We start from the raw sequence: 22,110 nt of genomic DNA on the forward strand, positions 1-22,110 counted from the left end.
TCGGGGCCGCTTTGGAGGGGAGTGTCAAGAGCAGAATGGTGGCATTGTTGAAAGAGTATGTTGATATCTTTGCCTGGTCTTATCAAGATATGCCAGGGTTGGATACCGATATCGTTGTGCACAAGCTACCGTTGAGAGCAGATTGTCCTCCAGTGAAGCAGAAGTTGCGCAGAACTCGACCTGAAATGGCCATGAAAATTAAAGAGGAAGTGCAGAAGCAGTGGGATGCCGGTTTCCTTGCTGTCACTAATTATCCGCCTTGGGTTGCAAACATTGTACCAGTCCCGAAGAAGGATGGAAAGGTGAGGATGTGTATGGACTACCGGGATCTGAACAGAGCTAGCCCGAAAGATGATTTCCCATTACCTCACATTGATGTGTTGGTAGACAATACAGCTCAATTCTTGGTGTTTTCCTTCATGGATGGCTTTTCTGGATATAATCAAATTAAAATGTCGCCAGATGATATGGAGAAAACAACGTTCATTACACCATGGGGCACTTTTTGCTATAAGGTGATGCCATTTGGTCTCAAGAACGCCGGTGCTACTTATCAGAGAGCCATGGTGACTTTGTTTCATGATATGATTCATCATGAAACTGAATGCTATGTTGATGACATGATAGCAAAGTCCCAGACAGAAGAGGGGCATTTGGTAGATCTGGCCAAGTTGTTTGACCGGCTGAGACAGTTCAGACTGAGGTTGAATCCGAACAAGTGCAATTTCGGAGTGCGGTCCGGTAAATTGCTGGGGTTCATTGTGAGTGAAAAAGGAATCGAGGTTGATCCTGCTAAAGTAAAAGCAATAAGAGAAATGCCTGAACCGAGAACGGAGAAGGAGATTCGTGGTTTCTTAGGTAGATTGAACTACATTTCACGGTTCATATCTCATCTAACAGCCACGTGCGAACCGATATTCAAGTTATTGAGAAAAGATCAAACGGTCAGGTGGAATAATGATTGCCAAGCGGCATTTGAAAAATAAAAGAGTATTTGCAGGAGCCTCCGATTCTGATGCCTCCTGTGGAGGGACGACCGTTAATTCTGTACTTGACGGTCCTCGAGGGGTCTATGGGGTGTGTACTGGGGCAACATGACGAGTCTGGTCGAAAAGAGCATGCCATATACTACCTTAGCAAAAAGTTTACCGACTGTGAAACAAGATATTCACTGCTCGAGAAAACTTGTTGTGCTTTGGTCTGGGCTGCTCGCCGACTTAGGCAATTTCCAAGATGGATCCAATCAAGTACATTTTTAAGAAGCCAACATTGACCGGACGGGTTGCGAGATGGCAAATGATTTTGAATGAATATGATATACAGTATACCTCTCAGAAAGCAATCAAGGGGAGTGTATTGTCTGATTATCTCGCCCAGCAGCCTATTGAGGATTATCAACCGATGAAGTTTGAATTCCCTGATGAGGACATCATGTTTCTCAAATCGAAAGATTGTGAGGAACCGATCCCGGAGGAGGGGCCTGACCCTGAATCCGAATGGATTCTGATGTTTGATGGGGCTGTTAACGTGAATGGTAGCGGTATTGGTGCTGTTTTGGTTACGCCGAAAGGATCCCATATTCCTTTTGCTGCCCGGCTAACATTTGAGTGCACCAACAACGTGGCTGAATACGAAGCTTGTATCTTGGGGATTGAAGAGGCGATTGATTTGAGGATCAAGAACCTTGTTATATATGGAGATTCGGCTTTGGTTGTGAATCAGGTTAACGGAAAATGGTATACGCATCAATCTCATTTAGTTCCATACCGGGATTATACGAGGAGATTGTTGACGTTTTTCACTAAGGTGAAGATGCATCATGTGCCTAGAGAGGAGAATCCTTTGGCAGATGCTTTGGCTACTCTAGCTGCCTTGATTAAGGTGCAGTGGTGGAATCAGTTCCCCAGTGTTGAGGTGGGACGTCTGGATAGACCGGCTTATGTGTTTGCTGTTGACACAGCGCCTGATGACGAGAAGCCGTGGTATTACGATATCAAGCGCTATCTGGAAACCCAAGAGTATCCTAAGGGAGCATCCAAGAAGGACCGAAAGACTCTGCGGAGGTTGGCCATGGTGTTTTACTTGAATAAGGATGGGGTTCTGTACAAGAGAAATTTCGATTGGGTTTTGCTCAGATGTGTTGATGATAGAGAAGCAAGCCAATTGATGAAATAGGTTCACGAGGGGTCGTTCGGTACCCATGCCAGTGGGAATGCAATGGTGAAGAAGCTTTTGAGGGCAGGTTATTATTGGATGACAATGGAGGCCCAATGTTTCAATTTCGTGCGGAAGTGTCATAAATGCCAGATTTATGCTGATAAGGTGCACGTGCCTCCTAATCCGTTGAGTTTGATGTCGTCTCCGTGGCCGTTTGCTATGTGGGGCATTGATATGATCGGAAAGATTGAGCCTACAGCTTCGAATGGGCACCGGTTCATATTAGTGGCTATTGATTACTTCACCAAGTGGGTGGAAGCAGCCTCTTATACGAAAGTGACAAAACAGGTCGTCGCCAGATTCCTGAAGAGAGACATCATTTGCAGATATGGGGTTCCCGAGAGAATCATTACTGATAATGGTTCTAATTTGAACAATAAGATGATGGCAGAACTGTGCCGGGGATTCAAGATTGAGCATCACAATTCTTCTCCTTATCGTCCGAAGATGAATGGGGCGGTCGAGGCAGGCAACAAGAATATAAAGAAGATTGTGAAGAAAATGGTTGTGACCTATAAAGATTGGCATGAGATGTTGCCGTTTACATTGCATGGGTACCGAACTTCGGTGCGCACATCTACTGGGGCAACGCCTTTCTCGCAGGTATATGGAATGGAAGCGGTGCTACCGGTTGAGGTTCAAATTCCCTCTTTGAGAGTCCTGATGGACGTGAAGTTACAAGAAGCGGAATGGGTAAGAACTCGGTATGAAGAGTTGAGCCTGATTGAGGAAAAGAGGCTGGCGGCCATCTGTCATGGACAGTTATATCAGCAGTGGATGAAGCGTGCTTTTGACCGAAAGGTGCGACCTCGTGTGTATCACGTAGGTGATATGGTGCTGAAAAGGATCCTTCCTCCTCAAAACGATCGTAGGGGCAAATGGACACCCAATTATGAAGGTCCATTCGTGGTCAAGAAGGTTTTCTCTGGTGGAGCCTTGTTGTTGACGACCATGGATGGCGAGGATTTTCCATCCCCTGTGAATGCGGACGCAGTTAAAAAAATACTTCGTATAAAGAGACCCGCTGGACGAAAAGAATAAAATAGTCCAGGCAAAAATGGGCATCCCGGCGAATCAAGAAAAAAAAATGAAAAAGGTTCGGGCAAAAATTAGGGATAAAAATGAAAAAATGTACACCCGGCAAGTCGAAAACCTGAAAAGGCGACTTGGGCAAAAAAGGGTATCCCGGTGGACTGAAAACCCGAAAGGGCGGTCCAGGCAAAAGAGGGATTTGAAACGAACAACTGCGTCTGGCATGATCGTTTGTACTCTGGATATGACATGGATAAATCCTCGGTAGGGATCAATCGGAAACGTCTTGTTCAGAAGGCAGAAAGCACGGAGAGTCTGAGGACATATGGGGTGTAACCGAGTTGGAACTCGATGAGATCGCGGTTTCACATTGCCATTAGGATAGATTTTCCTTTTGTGCGCAATTACCTCTTTTCAGGAATTGCTTCCTTTGTATTGCTCAATTTGAGCCACACTTTTTCAATTAATAAAATGCATATTCAGTCAAATGATTTTGTTTTTGTTTTCATTACCGCTTTGATTGCAAAAACATCCAATTGTTTGTGATAAAGAATCTTTGCATTTTAAGACATACAGGTCTCTTCCAATGCATGTTTATAAGATTGAAAGCTTGAAATCTTATTCGGAAGGTTGAGTGACCCAAGTGTTGAAATCTTGACACGCCTGAGGCACGTTTTTATCTAACGATCTTTTTTGCAGGTGCTGTTAGATATTTTCACTCACTTGCAGGTTGTGATGTGAAGCTTTTGACAAAAGATCCCTGTGGAGTCCAATCAGGGACAATGAATTGAAGAATGGTGAAAAGATGGCGAGGGATGACGACGATCCTAGATATTAATCAAGAAGACTCTTCAAAGTCTGAGGACTGGAAAGTTTGTATAAATCCAAGGAGTTCGCTCTCCGTCGAGTACGGAGGAGTCGGGAATACAAGGTGATGAATCAGAAAAGTCCAGACGAGTCTGGGAGTTCTCAAAATTGGAAAGCTGAAAGTGGATTTGGATGGTGAATGCCATGGTTCGACGAGTCGACCGGTGTTCAGTGCCAGAATTTCCCGATCTCCCCAAGCAGAGTTGGGATTGCTAACTCCCTAACAGATTCAAGGTCTGTGTCTTCCCTAGCAGGGTCGGGATGGTTACATCCTCAGTAGGTTTAGATCGGTGTTTCCTCAGCAGCCAGGCCTGAAGGTTGCTATTTCCCAGCGGAGGTATCTATTGGTAGGGGGTTTCCCCAAGCAGAGTCGGGAATGTTGTATCCCCAGCAAGTCGAAGACCGTTGCTTCCCCACAGAGTGCGTTGGTGGGTCTTTCCCCAGCGATGTCCCCAAGCGGGCCGGGTGCGGAGGAGGTTATTCCCGATGAGGGTGGCCTATTTTCCAGCAGCAGCGATGTTATTCCCCAACAGGGTGGAGATCGGAGTGTTGTCGAGTTCCTCAGCAGAGTGCCTTGAGCTCCCCAGGAGTCCCTTGAGGGGGATACCTTTTTTATGCATTCATCATGTAGACAAGCATAGCATATTGCATAATAAATTGCGTAGCATTTCCATAATTATGGAGCATTACGCTAAAAAATATATCATGCATCAGCATTGCTAGCATAAGCTAGTCTCAGACCGTGGTTATTGTTTGAGAGGTGGTTTCGCCAGAAGGTGAAGATGTTACTCTGAGGAGTTTGGCATCGTGATTTGAATCAACAGTATTCCCCAGTAGTGCGATATTGGAGGAAAGACTTCTGTCGGGCGGAGATGGAATGATAATCCAGGAAGTTTCGGGGTCCAAAAAGTAAAGAAAAGGGAAAGAATAATCCCCAGCTAAACGCAAAGTGTTCGTTGGCTAGGGTTGAATAGAGAATAGCCGGCTCATGATTTGTTATCCCCAGCATGGGTCGTTGGCACGCGTGCCGCTTCATGTATCGCTATTTCTTGTTGCCGACGCTGACAGGCATGGAAGTTTCCGGTATTCAGGCCGAGGTGGTATTCAGACCAGTTTCCGGTATTCAGGCCGAGGTGGTATTCGGACCAGTTTCTGATTTTCAGATCGAAGAAGTTTCCAACAATCAGGTTGAAGAACTTGTGGCACTCAGGCTGGTTTCCAATTTTCAGATCGAAGAAGTTTCCAACAATCAGGTTGAAGAACTTGTGGCACTCAGGCCGGTTTCTGATTTTCAGATCGAAGAAGTTTCCAACAATCAGGTTGAAGAACTTGTGGCACTCAGGCCGGTTTCCGATTTTCAGATCGAAGAAGTTTCCGACGATCAAGTTGAAATACTTGTGGCATTCAGGCCAAGTTTCCGGTATCCAGACCGAAGTGGTGTTTAGACCAAAGTGGCGTTCAGGCCAGTTGTTTGGTGTTCAGACCAAGTTTCCGATGTTCAGATCGAGGAAGCTTCCGAAGTTCAGATCGATGCAGCTTGTGGTTTTCAGGCCAATCTTCCGGTATCCAGACCGAAGTGGTGTTCAGACCAAAGTGGCGTTCAGGCCAGTTGTTGGGCATTCAGGCCAATCTCTCGGTGTTCAGACCGATATCAATACTCTCATACTATGTTGTTCGGTATTCAGACTGATGAGCGGCGTTCAGGCCATGGTGGTTCCTGTGTTACCATTTATTTTGGTATTCGGACCAGTATTCCTGTTCGGTGTTCGGGCCGATTTTCTCCGTACCAGACGGGTTGTTCTCTGTTGAAGATTGCTTCCTTGCCAATTCTGACAGGCATTGTTAATTATTTTCCCATCAGAGTGCAAATTGTTCGTCTGTTCTTGGTATTCAATCACTCTTCACCCTGATCATTTGAAAGCCGAGGCTGTTCACATCGACAGGTTCACAGTGGATTGAATAGGGGCAGCTGTAACACCTTAAAATTTGCCCTCCTCTCTTAGGACTAGTTTAGCGTATTGCATTTCATCTTTTAGGTCATTAGTCATTTCATATTGCATATCATGTGAATAAGCAAGCCATCCTCCTAGGTCTTGTTCAGAAGATAAAGAGGTTAAAGGATTCAAGCCTGAGGGTCTTAATGAATTGATCACTAATCATCTGAGGGTTTGTGCTTCAATTAGGGTTTCTTGGTTCCTCAAAGAGATTGATCATTATCTCGGTTGAAATGGTCTCATCATCATCATCATCAAGGTTCATGGTTCCTGATCAGGGTCCTTGGGATTAGGGTTTTGACCTCTGGTCAACCCTAATCAGTTGAATTGTGTCTATCAGGGTTTTTTTTTCAAGGAGATGAGTTCATGTGACCTGGGGATCATTTTGAAGTGGTTTGATCAAGCATTAAAGGTTCAAAGCTCATCAGTCAAGATGCAATTCATCTGAAACCCTAGAAAGTCAACCAAGGTCAACTGTCAATTCAATCATGGATTTGAAGGTGGGAGATGGTTAGAGATGCCTCATTCATGTCCATACAAGTCTCATTTGACATTGCAAACATCAACAATGAAGAATTTGAGGTTAGATGGAAACTTTCCAAAAATAGTAAGTGACTTGTAATTTGAAACTGCCAAAAATCGAAAGGTCTTCTCCTCAAGTTTACATGGCCAAAAATGCTTCAAATGGAATTTTGTTGAACATGAAAGTTGAAGATCTTGCTCTCACCTTTCCAAAATGTACAAGAACATCAATTTCTAATTTGTGGTTGAAGAGATATGGATCAATCTTTGCCAAGTGAATTTGAACTTCAAGAAGGCATAACTTTCACACCATAAGGCCAATTGGAATGGTTCTTTTTGCAACATTTCTCTCTTGACATGCACTATCCAATTCATGCATCACATATCATGCATTTCCATCACAAAAATATTTGGTTTTCCATTTGAATTTTGGAGGGAAAATCCAAAATCAAAAATATTGCATTGTCCATACATTTTTCCACTTGCATTTGATCCAAAAGAGCATTTGAAGAGAACTAAACTCAGAATTCATGCACTGTAGCATTACATGCATGCATGAGGGGTGAATTTCCAATTTGCATAAACACCTTCATTTTCACTAATTACTTTGGCATGGCTTAATCATGATTAGCATGCATCATTAACAGAACATATATATAGCATAATCATAACTGTTTTGGGATTAACACATCAAAATCTCAGATCTAGATCCATTTTGCAAAATCTCTTCAAACTTTTTCTTTCACTTTTCATCCAAAATTCTTCATAAACCTTGCCTTGTTCTTGATCAATCATTGATCCACAAGCATAATTGGACCTTTTGGAAGCAAGAATCCATCATTTTCGAGTAGCTTTTGGAACTGTTGAAGCAAGCATTCATTCATGGCAGTCGAGGATTTGAGCAACATCAAGTGCAATTGAGCTATCAACCTTCATCCATTCCATTGTACAAGAGTGTTAGATCACCTGTTTGGACATTACAAGGCTCGAAAGCAGCAAATCCAGTTCTGCACTTCAATTAAGGTTAGAATTCGATCATCACCATTCATGAAATTGTGATATGCATGTTGTAGATCGTTCATCCCTGAGTATGCTGAGCTTTGTCTCATTGAATTTCATTAAGTAATGACTTAGTTATGTTGATTCTAAGTTTAGCATGTGGAACTTCTCTTGCTCGATCCATGCATGATAGTGAGATTTAGGTTAAATTGATCATTGATTCGTGTTGTGCATGAGAAGATCTGTCCAATGGTATGATTTTTGTGAATTTCTGAGCAAAAGTGTTCTTGAGCTCAAGAACACGATGAACATGATGAATGTCTTAGGGTTTCTGTTCCAGAAGGCTGTTTGATCTTGTGTAGCTCGTATTTGCATGCGTTTCCATGTTAATAAGCATGTACTGGTCCACGTGTGGCTTACTTGGCATTATGGTTGGTCACTGTTCGTTTGCGTTGCCACGTATTGTTAATGAAACGGTGCGTTTCATGATGAAACGCGCCTCATTTGAATTCCGCTTCAGTTCAAATCTGGCTGGAGGCAGTTTCAATTATGCCTTGCATTTTTCTTCACATGTTATTCCATGCTATTCATGTACATTCATCCACGTGTTTTAATTTTTTCATTCATTTCAAAAATCCATAACTCCATGAATAATGATCCAAATGAGGTGTGGTTTTTTGCATAATGTTCCTCATGATTTCTAGTTTTTTATGAATATTTTTCCAGAAATTGTGCACGCATGGATTTTAATGTTGCTTAGGGATTGTATATACATGTGCTATCTTGTACTTGCCTTGCCATTTGCTTCATGAAATGATGAGTTTTGATCCAATGATTGTGAAACTTTGCATGCTCAAACTAGACATCTTTAGGGACATTTTGATGTAGAGTTTGTATTTTTAGCATTTCTGGTTGTTGAGATATGATCTGGTTAATGTAGGTGTGACAATGTGTGTCACACCATTTCTTGCTCAACTTGTTGATTTTCTTTGCCATGCCAAATAAATGCTAAATGATGTGATTTTTTGCATGATGCTTCTTATGGATGTTAGGAATGATCATGAATTTTTATGGATCTTTTGATCTCATTTCTGATTTGTTTGGTATTTTTCTTTCTGAATGACCATTTGTGGACTTTTGAATAGTCATGAACTTCAATGATTTGTGAAATACTGGATGTGTATCCTATGAACTTGTAATTTTGCACATGGATTCTAGACACTTTGAACTTTATTGTGGCTTTGGTTTGGGACATTTATCATTTGTCAATTCTGTTTTAGGCTTGTGTGAAGTTGATGCACCATTTGATGCCTTATTTGAGCTTGTTTGTGCTTGCCATGACTTGATGAATTTTATTACCATGCTTAAACTTGTCCAAATGCCTTGAATTTTGGTGGGATGATCATGTTATGTGTGCTGTTTAGCCATGATTTTTCTTGAGATTTATTGAATCATTTTGGAATTAATATGGATTTGTTCATTCTGTTGCTTCAATGAGCTTTGAAATTGCATGCTTTGCCATGATTGCTTTGTGAAATGAAATTGGTTGATTCTATTGACATGAGACCACTTGGATATTGTTCTTAATTGATTGAGCTTGATTCTTGTCAATTTTCATGTTCTGTTTTGAATTATTTCTCCCCCTTTGACCCTAGGCCTTGTCCTAGTGGTTGGTGCTTATGTTTGAGCTTTGTTTTCAGGATAAGAAGCATATGGCCTTGAGGAGATTGATTCACATTGCTTAAAGTTGGTTGATTGTTGAATGTTGACTAATATTAACTTGTTTTGTAGGTTGCTTTTAGCTCCTTTGAGATGAGCTTGTGCCTTGCACCTTGTTGCTTTGTGTGTTTGATTATTGTTGACTGTTGACTGTTGACTATTCTGTTTGACTTTTTGACTGGTATACTGACTGAGTTAGATTGTTTTCAGGTACATTAGTTGCTTAAGTTCAATTTGAACTTGCTTGTGCTTGGTTGCTTAACCAATTAGGTATAACCTCTCTTCTCCATGTAGTCTGGAAGACCTGGCCTGTTATGTGGCCAGGCACCTGTCTGAAGCCCTCCTTAAGAGGCAATGTCTTTGTGTGTTTATTTTTGTGCTAAGCAGAGAAAGTCCTTTGATAAGGCAATTGGCAGACACAAGAGATGTGTAGTCCATCTCCTGCTATTCAGTGTGTCATCCCTTGGCTCACATTACATGTTGATGCCTTGTGGATCTTAACCCAAGATCTATAGAGTCTAATTCTTGTGGAGAAGAGTTCCTACTTTTTGAACTCCCACATCTTCTATTATTCAAAGCTCTCCCAGGCCAGGGATAAGAGCTGTGAGGCACACCCCTCACTTCCTATTTCATCTGCTTCACCCTAACTCTCAATGTTAGGGTTAAGAGCTAACATCATCCTGATACAGTGGCTTGTCTGTCGAGGTTGACATGACCCCTTGACTAAAGCCTAACCCTGTGTGAGCCCACTTTGTTTGTATATAGTGTGTGCTATTTGTGTGTATGCTTGCTCTTGTGCTTTGCTTGTGTTGTTTAGGTTTAGCTTGCTGCGTGTGCAAGTTAGATAGAAACTTCAACCTAGGACCATTGCGGATTGCATGATAACTATTAGGCTCGAGTCAGGCTCCCTTCTAGTTTGTCATTTCCCAGTCTCTGGTTAGGTTAGAAGTTCTTTCCCTGTTAAGGGGAACTACGCCGCCCTGATCCTCATACCAGATGAGGTACGTAGGCAGGAGACCGTGCGAGGTCTCTCCGGGCACGCTTTTCCTTTTTTGTGTGTGTTTGCTTGACAGTTAGCAGGCTTGAGTACCAGACTTCCTGTTAGCTTGTTTGTTTAACCTTTGTTGTTGCTTCTTGACGACTCAGCGTCCGGCTAACCCCTTTTGTGTGTGTTTGGAGTCCGACATAAGTCCAGCGATTGGCAGTTAGTTTCCTGTGTGTGTTTTTGGTTCGGAGTCTGATGTAAGTCCAGCGATTGGCATTCGGTCTCCATGTTTGCCCGTTTGTGTGGAGTCTGACGTAAGTCCAGTGATTGGCAGTCAGTTTCCTGTGTTTGTTTTGTTTGGCGTGTGTGAGCCGAACTACGATAGCTCTGATTCTCATTCCAGATGAGATACGTAGGCATAGGATGCGATATCCTAGCGAGCCCTTTCCCCTCTTATTCCATCTGTGTCTCTTTCTAGTGTGAGTGTGCATTCTTTTGAGCAGTGTTTAGCAACCTTTCTTCTATCTTTTTGAGCGTGGATCCTGTCGAGTACGACGGATGCGTAGGGGTGCTAATACCTTCCCTTCGCATAACCGACTCCCGATCCCATCTCTCTCTGGTCGCGAGACCAGGTCTTTTCCAGGTTTACTTCGAGCGTTTCCTTTCCCTCCGGTTGTTTTGTTTTAGCCCGCCGGTTGTTTTTCGCGGATGCGACACACACAAGTCGACGAGACTATGCCATTCTCCTATCCTAAGTGCACTCGAGTTCGGGTATAGAACTCATCTCACAAAGATCACCAAGCAGCCATAGCCAGCCAACAGATACAACAATGATATGTACACAATGCAATAAGGTAAAGCAGGTAAATAAATAACTGTACAAAAGCATGAACACCCAATAAACAAACAAACTACAAAAGCTAGGAGGGTCTCTCTTAGGGACACCGGTTCCCCGGCAGCGTCGCCAGCTGTCGCAACCTGAAAAATACAGTGCGAAAAAAAACAACCGGCGAAAGAGAATGACAGAAGAGTCGCCACCGTGCGTTATTTATCCCAAGGGAGGGAAAGGAAACGCTCGAAGTAAACCTGGAAAAAGGAAAGGACAATACGGGGTCTCGCAACCAAATCTTGGGTTCGGGAGTCGATTATGCGAAGGAAAGGTATTAGCACCCCTACGCATCCGTAGTACTCTACGGGATCCACTTTTGTAGTTCTTGTCTAAAGGGTGTGGGTTTATCTAATGTGTTATTTACTAAAAAAAGGGGTCAAAAGAAAATGACTCGCACGGATGTCGCATCCACTGCATACGTATCTCATCTGAATATGAGAATCAGAGTCTTCGTAGCTTGGCTACCTAGGGGTTAAGGGTAATTGTGCTCGCTAAGACATCGCGTCTTATGCCTACGTATCTCATTTGGAATGAGAATCAGAGCAAGCCGTAGTTCGGCTAACTACGGGGTTATGGATTGGGTTTTGGACGAACGACGTTACTACGCAATCTACCGGATGCTCGACCTTTGGAGACTTACTCACCTGTAGTAGAAGGAGTAAACGTGTGTTTAGGAGAAGAAAAATCAATGAAGGGTTAGGGTTTGGGATGCTCATGCAAAAAGGCAGTCCTTGACGAAGGAACCACGCTACCTGCGGGGATACGAACACATACAAAACAAACATGTATAAAGTAAATGTGCCAACAACGCAATCAGAATAAATCTCCCCAATGGTATCCCACAAGCAAAGTGGAATATCCAGCGAGCTATCCCTGCAAAAGTCATGTGAGCCTTCACAAAAACTCAACAAAAGGGTTAGTGAAACAAGATAAGGATTAGGAGAAAACATGCCATGACAAACGTAAGTCATATTAGAGCAAAACAGAAAAAAGCAAAGGTAATGGGAATCAGGGAAAACCTGAAACCTCAAACCCTGTGGCATACACTGATTGGAGAGCTTGATTGAAATTGAGTTGCACCCGTGAGGTTTACAAAACAATCTTTAAGGTTTACGTGAGGCAGAGGTGATTCTGTGCAGTTGAGTTCCCTTCAGGGTTTGGAGGCTGCTCTGAGTTCTCTGTCAGGTAATCTCTCACTATCTTTTTCCCCAGGGTTCTTCTCTCACTATCTTTTTCCCAGACAGGGTAATAGAAATAGAATGAATATTTGTTTCACTAAAACTCTAGTATTTATAGCCTAATATTGGTAGCTTAGTGGGCTTTTGAGAGATGTCCAAGTTTTATTTTATTTATTTATTTATTTAATTATTTATTTATTTAATTTTTTAATTTTTTAATTTTTTAATTTTTTAATTTTTTTTTTCGTTTTTTTTTTTTGGTTTTCCGTTTTCCGTTTTTTTTTCAGGAAAAATGAAGGGTAAATTTTGGGGTATTACACGATTCTCTGGTTGAATCTATTTTCTTTGATTCTCTAGCTGAATCTACTTCGATATTCTGGCTAGATCTGAATTGTTTCGATTCTCTGGCTGAATCTATTTTCGGTCTTCGGGCTAGACCTGACTTCGATCTTCTGGCTAGATCTTCTTCGATCTTCTAGCTAGATCTGCTTCGACTTGATGATAAATTCCCATCATCAGGATCTCGCATCTGAGGCATGCGCTGGTTGACTCTCTTTCGAAATCTGCGCCCAATCTTCATGTTAGATATGCAGCTTCGAGAATATCCCACTCTTGGGCTTCGTACATATTCTTCAGGCTAGAACATGTTATAACGACTCTTCGATTAGACTTTGTTTTTTTTAAATGCGATCCGCGGGCTGGATCCTCTTGTAGGTTGATTTTCTGTTGAGCTGTCACTCTATTCCTCCAACTGGCTTGCTGGGGAAATAACGCTCGTAGTCGATTCTCTGGCTGAGTCTTCGAAATGACCCTCAGGCTGGATCTCTGGAAAACGATTCTCAGGATGAATCTTCGAAATGACCCTCATGCTGGATCACACACACATTTGATCCTCTGGCCGAATCTCATGACTTTGGTTGTAAAGTAATTTTTCATTCTGCTTTGAAGAACCTGTTTATCAGCTTATGTGTATGTTTGATATGCATGCAAATGCAAATGCAAATGTTATCCATGGTGCAAAAGAAAAAAAGAAATCTACTTGGGGAAGTAACTCTGGTAGGGAGCGGATCACTGTATCAATCCTTGAATGCTCTATGGGGAATGATTCGTCTGCCGGGACCGGGGAGCCACCGAAAATAAACCGGCCTTTTGAAAAGTTGACCTTGTTGGCGGAGTATCAACTATGGGAACCTTGTTTGGCGAGGCTCTGTGAGGAGAGTCTGTGAGGAAAGCACTTCCTGGGGAAATGTCGTATGAATCGACCTTTGCTGGGGATATGAACTTGCTAATCGTCCTCAAGATGGGGATTAGAACAAATCTATTAGAAATAATCTACTGGGGGAATGAGATGAACACTGGGAACACCACCCTCTTGTCTGTTGGGTATGCGACTACTTCGCTGTTGTTGGGGAAATACAGTCTGGCACTGTCAACTCCGCTGGGGAACCTGCTCTGCAGAGGAGAGGCTTTGTCAACCGCTTGGGGGTGAGGATTCATGACTTGGCATCCGGTTCTTGTGACCTGTAACCAAAAAATACACGTATGCCCCGAGGAATTACTCGGTTTGAATTCACCGTCCGGGATTAAGCACATTCAAAGCAATTTTAACTGTTTTCCTGCGCAAGTCATGTGCAAAAGCCACCATTATATTCAGATGCAATATGTTTCCTCAAGAATTCAGACATCTTTTGCAAACAAACTGATAAATGAAAAGTAAAGAGGCTTTTTAACTGAATTATTCGAATTTTGTTGGTTGAAAAATTTGTGCCAGGAAAAGGCGAGTACATCAGGAAGCTGATCCCTAGAAAGAGGCGATCGCTATAAATTGAACAAGGGAAACTATCCTAATGGCAATGTGGAAACGGGGTCCCACTGAGTTTCGACTCTGCTATGGCTCGTATGTCCTCAAGACGCTCTGCTCATCTTGCTTTTTGAAGTGGATGGTTAGACAATCTTTAACCTTCGAAGATTGTCGGATTGAATGAAACGGTGATATAACACAGGTGAACTCAGGTTGCAGTCATTCGCTTATTCCCTAACTTTTGCGTGGACCGCCCTTTTGGGTTTTCAATCCACCGGAATACCCTTTTTTGCCTGAGCCGCCCTTTCGGGTTTTCGACTCACCGGGTGTACATTTTTTATTTTTATCTTATATCCCTAATTTTTGCCCGAACCTCTTTATTCTTTTTTTTCTGGTTCGTCGGGATGCCCTTTTTTGCTTGGACTATTCTTTTTACTGTCCAGCGGGTCTATTTTATGCGAAGTATTTTTTAACTGTGTCTGAGTTGACAGGGGATGGGAAGTCTTCGCCATCCATGGTTGTTAGCATCAGAGCTCCGTCAGAGAAAAACTCTTTTAACCACGTATGGATCCTCATAGTTCGGTGTCCATTTGCCCCTGTGATATGTGTTGGGAGGAAGAATTTTTTTGAGTACCAATTCACCGACTTGATACTCCCGAGGGCGCACTTTCTGATCAAATGCTCTCTTCATCCGTCTCCGATATAGTTGGCCATGGCATATAGCTGCTAGTCTCTTTTCCTCAACTAGGCTCAGCTGATTGTATCGAGAACGGACCCATTCTGCTTTGTCCGGCTTCATTGTTGGTGTAGGGAAAAGTTATTCTGGCACAAAATGGCATATGAACCCCCTCCGGTGTGATCAACACTGAACCAACTCCGCGACCATTGACGTTGACCGCCCCATCAAACATCATAATCCATTTGGATTCAGGGTCAGGCCCCTCCTCCGGGAGTGGTTCCTCGCAATCTTTCGATTTGAGAAACATGATGTCCTCATCAGGAAAGTCGGACCTCATAGGTTGGTAATCATCAATCGGTTGCTCGGCAAGATAGTCTGACAAGACACTTCCTTTGATGGCTTTTTGTGAAGTGTATTGGATGTCATACTCTGTCAGCATCATTTGCCACCTAGCAACCCTTCCGGTAAACGCTGGCTTTTCAAAAATATACTTGACTTGATCCATCTTTGATATCAATAGAGTCGTGTGAGTCAACATATACTGTCTTAGTTGGCGAGCAGCCCATGCCCAAGCGCAACAAGTTTTCTCGAGCAGTGAGTATCTTTGTTCATAGTCGGTAAACTTTTTGCTAAGGTAGTATATTGCATGCTCTTTTCGACCTGACTCGTCATGCTGACCGAGCACACAACCCATTGACCTTTCTAACACAGTTAAGTACATGATCAACGGTCTTCCCTCTACTGGAGGCATTAGAATCGGGGCTCCTGCAAATAATCTTTTATTCTTTCAAAGGCTTTCTGACAATCATCATTCCAACTGACTTCTTGCTCTTTTCTCAGCATTTTGAACAATGGCTCGCATGTGGCTGTAAGATTAGATATGAACCTTGAAATGTAGTTCAATCTGCCCAGGAGGCCACGAACCTCTCTTTCTGTTTTAGCTGCAGGCATTTCTTGAAACCTGGCATATCTTGATAGGACTGATCAATCGTTCTTTCACCTCGGCCTGTAGACTGGCCCCGATCTTGATTTCTTTCTTGTCGTCTTCGGTACCAATGTTGATGGTCTCAACCACCTCCTAATAAGGTGTGATAGCTCGGTCCTCCTGTTTCAACAACCTGGCTAACTCCTCAGGCAATTCACAATCTTCCTCAACCCCTTCTTCGGCTTGATAGATAGGATTGTCGAAGTCATACTTGGCCATAGCTGTGTCGTTAGTAGTGAGATCCGGGTGATCGATTTTACGAGGTGTTTTTTGGAAAGAAAAATGAAAAATAAACATGAAAAAGAAACATTGCCGTTTTTGTAAAAGTAAAAATAATTGAAAGAAAGAGAACACAAAATTGTTTGCAAAAGCTGTCTTTTATTGATGATGAAAATGATTGTGAAATGTAACTAAATGGATGACCCTACAGATGAGTCATTACACCTTGGGCAAAGTGTAAGACTTTATTATGCATGTACTAAAAGGAAAACAATAAAAATTACTCCTTCAGTAGAGTAAACCGGACGACTTTTTCAGACGACCAACTGTCGAGCTTTTCTCCTGGGACACACGGGAGAATCCAGCTATCTAAGTCACAGTCACCGTCAGCCTTGTCTTCCTCTGCAACATTGACGATGTGGGGAGAAACCAAACCCCCGCTGGGGAAAGTACCGGCTTCATTCTTTTGAGACCCCGGAGTATACCCCAATCCAAACTTGTCTTCAATTATGATTGGCTCCACAAATTTGCCCCAGCCTTGGGCATTACCAGCCTTAACCACTTCAACAACTTGCTTGTATGAAGAGATAGAAGTGCCGACCTTCTCAGACTCAGGTGAAAAGACAGTTTCGGGCGCGACCTCACTGATGTTTATGGCTTCGAAGCCCTGACACAGCATCTCATGCATCTCGCCATCCATCTCCACATACTTAAACGTAGACAGGTGGCTAACAAAAATATCCTCTTCACCACAGACAGTGACGATCTGACCTTCTAGTCCATAATTGAGCTTCTGGTGGAGAGTAGAAGTAACAGCACCGGCAACGTGAATCCAGGGCCGACCTAGCAAACAACTATAGGCAGGCTGGATATCCATCACATAAAAGGTACTCTTGAATACCTGCGGTCCAATCTTAACTGGCAACTCAACTTCGCCACAAACAGCTCTCTTAGAGCCATTAAAAGCCCTCACAACCAAATTACTCGGCCTCAGGGTGGCGTCGTCGCAATCCAACTTCATCAGGGCTTTCTTTGGAAGAACATTCAGAGAAGAGCCTGTATCAACCAAAACATGGGAAAGCACCGTCCCTTTGCATTCCATTGTGATATGCAAGGCTTTGTTATGATTCCTGCCCTCAGATGTTAGGTCATAATCGGTGAAACCTAGCGCATGGCTAGCGTTTACATTTGAAACTACCGACTCCAGCTGATTAACAGTTATCTCTGGTGGAACATAGGCCATATTTAGTACTTTCAACAAGGCTGTTCTGTGTGCCTCAGAGCACATCAATAGTGAGAGAATGGAGATCTTTGAGGGTGTCTGATTTAGCTGGTCGACTACCTTGTAGTCACTTTTCTTGATAATCCTCATAAACTCATCCACTTCCTTCTCGAATGCGGTCTTAGGAGGAGCTTCCTCAGTAGTAACCTCTTCGGTGGATACCTGTTTTCCTTTAGTCTTGGCAGTTGCCTTAGCTTCAGTATTCGTGCGTAATGTTGATGGTGCAAATAGGCATCCACTGCGGGTGAAGCCACCAATTCCTCCAACATTGTCTACAGCGGAGCTACCAATGTCAATGTCTTCTTCGTTAACTTTCTGCCCCTGGCAATAGATATCAGCCCCATAGTGCCACGGGATAGCACTATCTTTCTCATACGGAATAGGTTCTGGTACCGTGATGGTGACTGGACTAACCAAAGTCGGTTGAGGGTTGTCAGAGTAAATTGTAACCGGTGCTGGACTTTCGATGTTCACCGTTGCTGGTTCTGTACTTTCTGGGAAGTATATTGTTGTCAGAGCAGGTCTCTCGGGAACATATATTTCTTCAGGAGTGAAATAAAACGTCACTGTCGACACATCATTCTTCACTGGACGGGTCTGATCGAACTGAAGACAACCTTCATCTATCAGTTGCTGAATACCCCTTCTTAAACTGTCACATCCGTTCTCGGCAGCTTGACAATTTCCGCACTCTTCCCCACAGCCCGGGAAAATCTGTCCTTTCAAAAGTCAGTCTTTAACTACCGATAACGAAGTCTTCACTTTAGTCACATCAGAAACCAAATTCAAAGTTTCCCCACTATCAACAACATTAATCTTCTGCCTGCCGTGAGCTGGCATCGGGTTTTGGATAACATTAGGCACCAGAGAAAAATTGATGGCCTGGGCATCTCTCAAATCTTGTACCTTTAGCTGGAGAGCCTTGCAATTATCTGTAGTATGGCCAGGTGCGTTTGAGTGAAAAGCACATCTGGCGTTGACATCATAACCTCTAGGCAGATTGTTGGGATCGATCGGTGGGACCATAGTTCTTAACGTAACCAGATTCATGTCAATCAGCTTGAGAAGTAATACAGAATAAGGCATTGGGATTGGCTCAATGACCCAGTCCATTTGCCTTGGGAGTTGTTGATAGTGTCTCTGCTGACCCGGATTACCTCCTTGTTGTTGATTGTTGTACCTGGGTTGCTGTTGCGGATGATACTGCAGTTGTTGTTGCTGTTGAGGAGCAGGTGTAGGAATAGTGACTGCGGCCACTTGATCTTGATAATAGTTAGGGCGTCCTCTGCCCCTGCCTCTGCCGGCATATACAACGCTCGTCTCACCTTCTCTTCTTCGCTGACCATTACTAGCAAACGGTTTCTTGGTGTAACACCTCAAAATTTGCCCTCCTCTTCTTGGGACTAGCTTAGCATTTTGCATTTCATTTTTAGGACATTAGGCTTTGCATATTGCATATCATGTGAAAATAGACAAGTCATCCTCCAAAGTCTTTCTCAGAAGATAGAGAGGTTAAGAGATTCAAGCCTAAGGGTCTTCATAAATTGATCACCAACTATCTGAGGGTTTGAGCTTCAATTAGGGTTTTCTTGATTCTTCAAAGGTTGAGAATTATATTGCTTGCAAGATCATGTCACCATCATCATGGTTATATCATCTTCAAGGGGTTCATTATGCATGAACATGTTCCTTAGGATTAGGGTTTTGACCTCTGGTCAACCCTAATCAATGGCATTCTTTCAACCAGGGATTTTCAAGGAGATGAGGTCTTTCTTGAGAAGGAGATCATCATATGATTTTATTGAGCTTGTACAAGCTAGGGTTTCATTGTGGAGCCATTTCATCAAGTGGTTGAGGCTCAAGCTGATCAGAGCATGTTCAAATCATCTAGGGCTCATAAAAGTCAACTGCAAGTCAACTGAGGGCTAGGAGGTGGAGAAATGAGTTTCAACATCTCATTCATGTTCAAAAGAGGTTCATTTATCATGTCAAATGCATACCTTGAAGAATTTGAAGCCAGATCAAAAGTTTCCCAAAATGGAAAGTGACCTGTAATTGAAAGTTTTCAAAAATAGCAGGTTTTTGGACCATCTTCAACTTAACTTTCCATCATCAAGGAAGATTCAAATGAATTTTTGTCCAACATGAAAGTTGAAGATCTCTCTCTCCCATTTCCAAAGAGTCCAAGATCATGAATTTGTGATGAATGGTTGAGGAGATATGAGCAAATCATTGCCAAATGTGCTTGAAACTTCAAAAGGCCATAACTTTTGGCTCATAACTCCAAATTGAGTGCCTCTTTTGGCACTTTGCTCCTCATGACATATATTTTCCAAATCATTCATGGCATTGCATGAAATTTCATCATATAATCATTTGCCCATTCATGACCATTTTGGAGGGAAATTTGCAAATTTGAATTTGGTGCATCATGGGAACAAAATACCATTGCCATTGTGTTCATTGAAGTGATTTTAAGTGAATTTGATCATCCATTTGCTACTGTTCACGTGTACATTTGTATGGCACCACCAATTTTCCAAAATTTCTCATACACCTTATTTTCACTAATCTCAATTAAACCATGCTTAATTTTAATTAGGATGTGATTAAGACTGAGTATATAAGGCAAACCCTAACAGAATTTCTGAGTATTCACCATTTCTAGATCTAAATTCAAGCTCCCTCCAAAATTTCTCCAATTTGAAACTTCAATTTCTTCCACATAAGCCTTTGATTTTCTTCCATATTCTTGTTCTCTGATCTTCATTTAGTGTAGATCAAGCTTTGGTTTGGAAGATTCGAGCAGAAATCAAGCATAGCAAGCTCATGAAGGTGAAGATGGAAACTGTTATTTGAGCTAGATCTAAACCTCTCCAAGCCTCAATTTCTTCATAAAGCTTCATAGCAAGTGCTCAGGAGTAGATCTACACACTTGCCAGGCCTTGAAGTTGCTGATTTAAGAGACTGTTCTTCAAGAGGTAGGTTTTCCGAACCTCATAATTCTCAAATCTTTTGCCATGTTTAGATAGATCTCCTCACGCTGAAAATTTTGATCTAGATTTCGTGAAATTTGGTTGAGAATTGATTGAGTTATGCATGTTTGAAATTTTGTATGTGAATATGTTTTGATTCGATTTGCTTTGTTCATGAAGATTTAATGTGAAATAATGCTGGATTTGTATCCTACACGAAGAGAGCTTTTGAACGGTATAATTTTTACGTAATTCTGGAAATTTTTTTGGAGCTTGCTACAGTAACAGCCACTGTCTTCACGAAGAAGACGGTGTTTTCCAGCGCAAACCACTGTAGCGCGGCCTCCCTGGTTCAGCGGTTAGGGTTCCCTGTTCCAGCGCCCGTCACTGCCTTGTACACGGTTCGATACCACGCGAGCGCTTCTATTTTTTTTCATTTTCCCCATTTAATCCAAAACGACACCGTTTTGCCATGAAGCGCTCCCTCGCTTCGATTCCAGCCGTCGCCAATTTTCAAATTAATCCACCATTTCCACTTTTCCCTCCATTTCTTCATGTATTTTGTTCATTAATTCAATATTTTTTCCTAACTTCAAAAATTCATATCAATTTGAAAACACATCCAATTAATTCCCAACTTTTTGCAAAATGTTCATATGAATGTCTTCTATTTTTTGATGTGGATTTCTGGAATTGTGTCTGGCTGGAATTTTAATTGTGTTAGACTAATTGAACATGTATGCTTTTGTGACATTGCTTCATTCTTTCTATCATGAAATGCTCAATAATGATCCAATTGCCATGAAATTTTGTGTGATGATTCCTTACATAATGCTTGACCTTTGAGGCTTGGTTTGGTATTTTTAGCATTTTTCATCTCTGTTTTATGCATGTGTTTGTATGGTGTGACAATGTATGTCACACAATTTGATGTTGATCTTATTCATTTTCATTGCCTTGCCAAATGAGCTCCTCTGTTTCCAATTTTTGGCATGATGATTGTATTTGATATGTTGTATGCTCATGAAAATTTCCAGAATTGTTTGAGTCATTTCTATTTTAATATGGAATTTTGATTCTTGTTGATCATTTGTGTGCTTTGAAATTGTCTTTGCCTTCTCATGCTCATGAAATGACTTTGCATAATGCTCTTGACTTGGTCCTTTTTAGGACATGTTCTCATGTGTTTAAGGTTTCATTATATGGAATATTGGTTGCTGTTTTGATTTTTTTCTCCACCTTTGACCCTAGGCTTTGCCCTAGGGGTTTGTACTCACATTTGAGCTTTGAATTTCAGGTTCAAGCATTCATCTCCATGGTTGATGTTGCATCATCATTTGAGCTTTGCTATTTTGCTTTTGTTTGCTAACATTTGGTTATTTTGTAGGTCCTTTGGTGAATTACTTGAGTGTTTGCCTCTTATGGCTTACATGTTGTGCATATTGGGATTGTCTGTCTGTTGTTATCTGTTAACTGTTGGTTGTTTGTCTGGATAGAATACTGATGGTTTAGATTTTCTTACAGGCGCTTTAACTGATGGTTTGAACTCCATGTAGTCTGGAAGACCTGCTATCTTTGGCAGGCACCTGTCTGAAGCCCTCCTTAAGAGGCAATGTTTTTGATTGTTTATATTTGTGCCATGTACTTCAAAGACCTCCCAAGAGAAGAGGCATTGGCAGATAAAAGGGATGTGCAATCCATCCCCTGCTATTCAGTTGAGTCATTCATTTTGCTCGCACTACGTGCTGATGCATCTTGAATAAACAC

The sequence above is a fragment of the Lathyrus oleraceus genome, chromosome 4 (assembly GCF_024323335.1).
Source record: "Lathyrus oleraceus cultivar Zhongwan6 chromosome 4, CAAS_Psat_ZW6_1.0, whole genome shotgun sequence".
Lineage (NCBI taxonomy): Eukaryota > Viridiplantae > Streptophyta > Magnoliopsida > Fabales > Fabaceae > Lathyrus > Lathyrus oleraceus.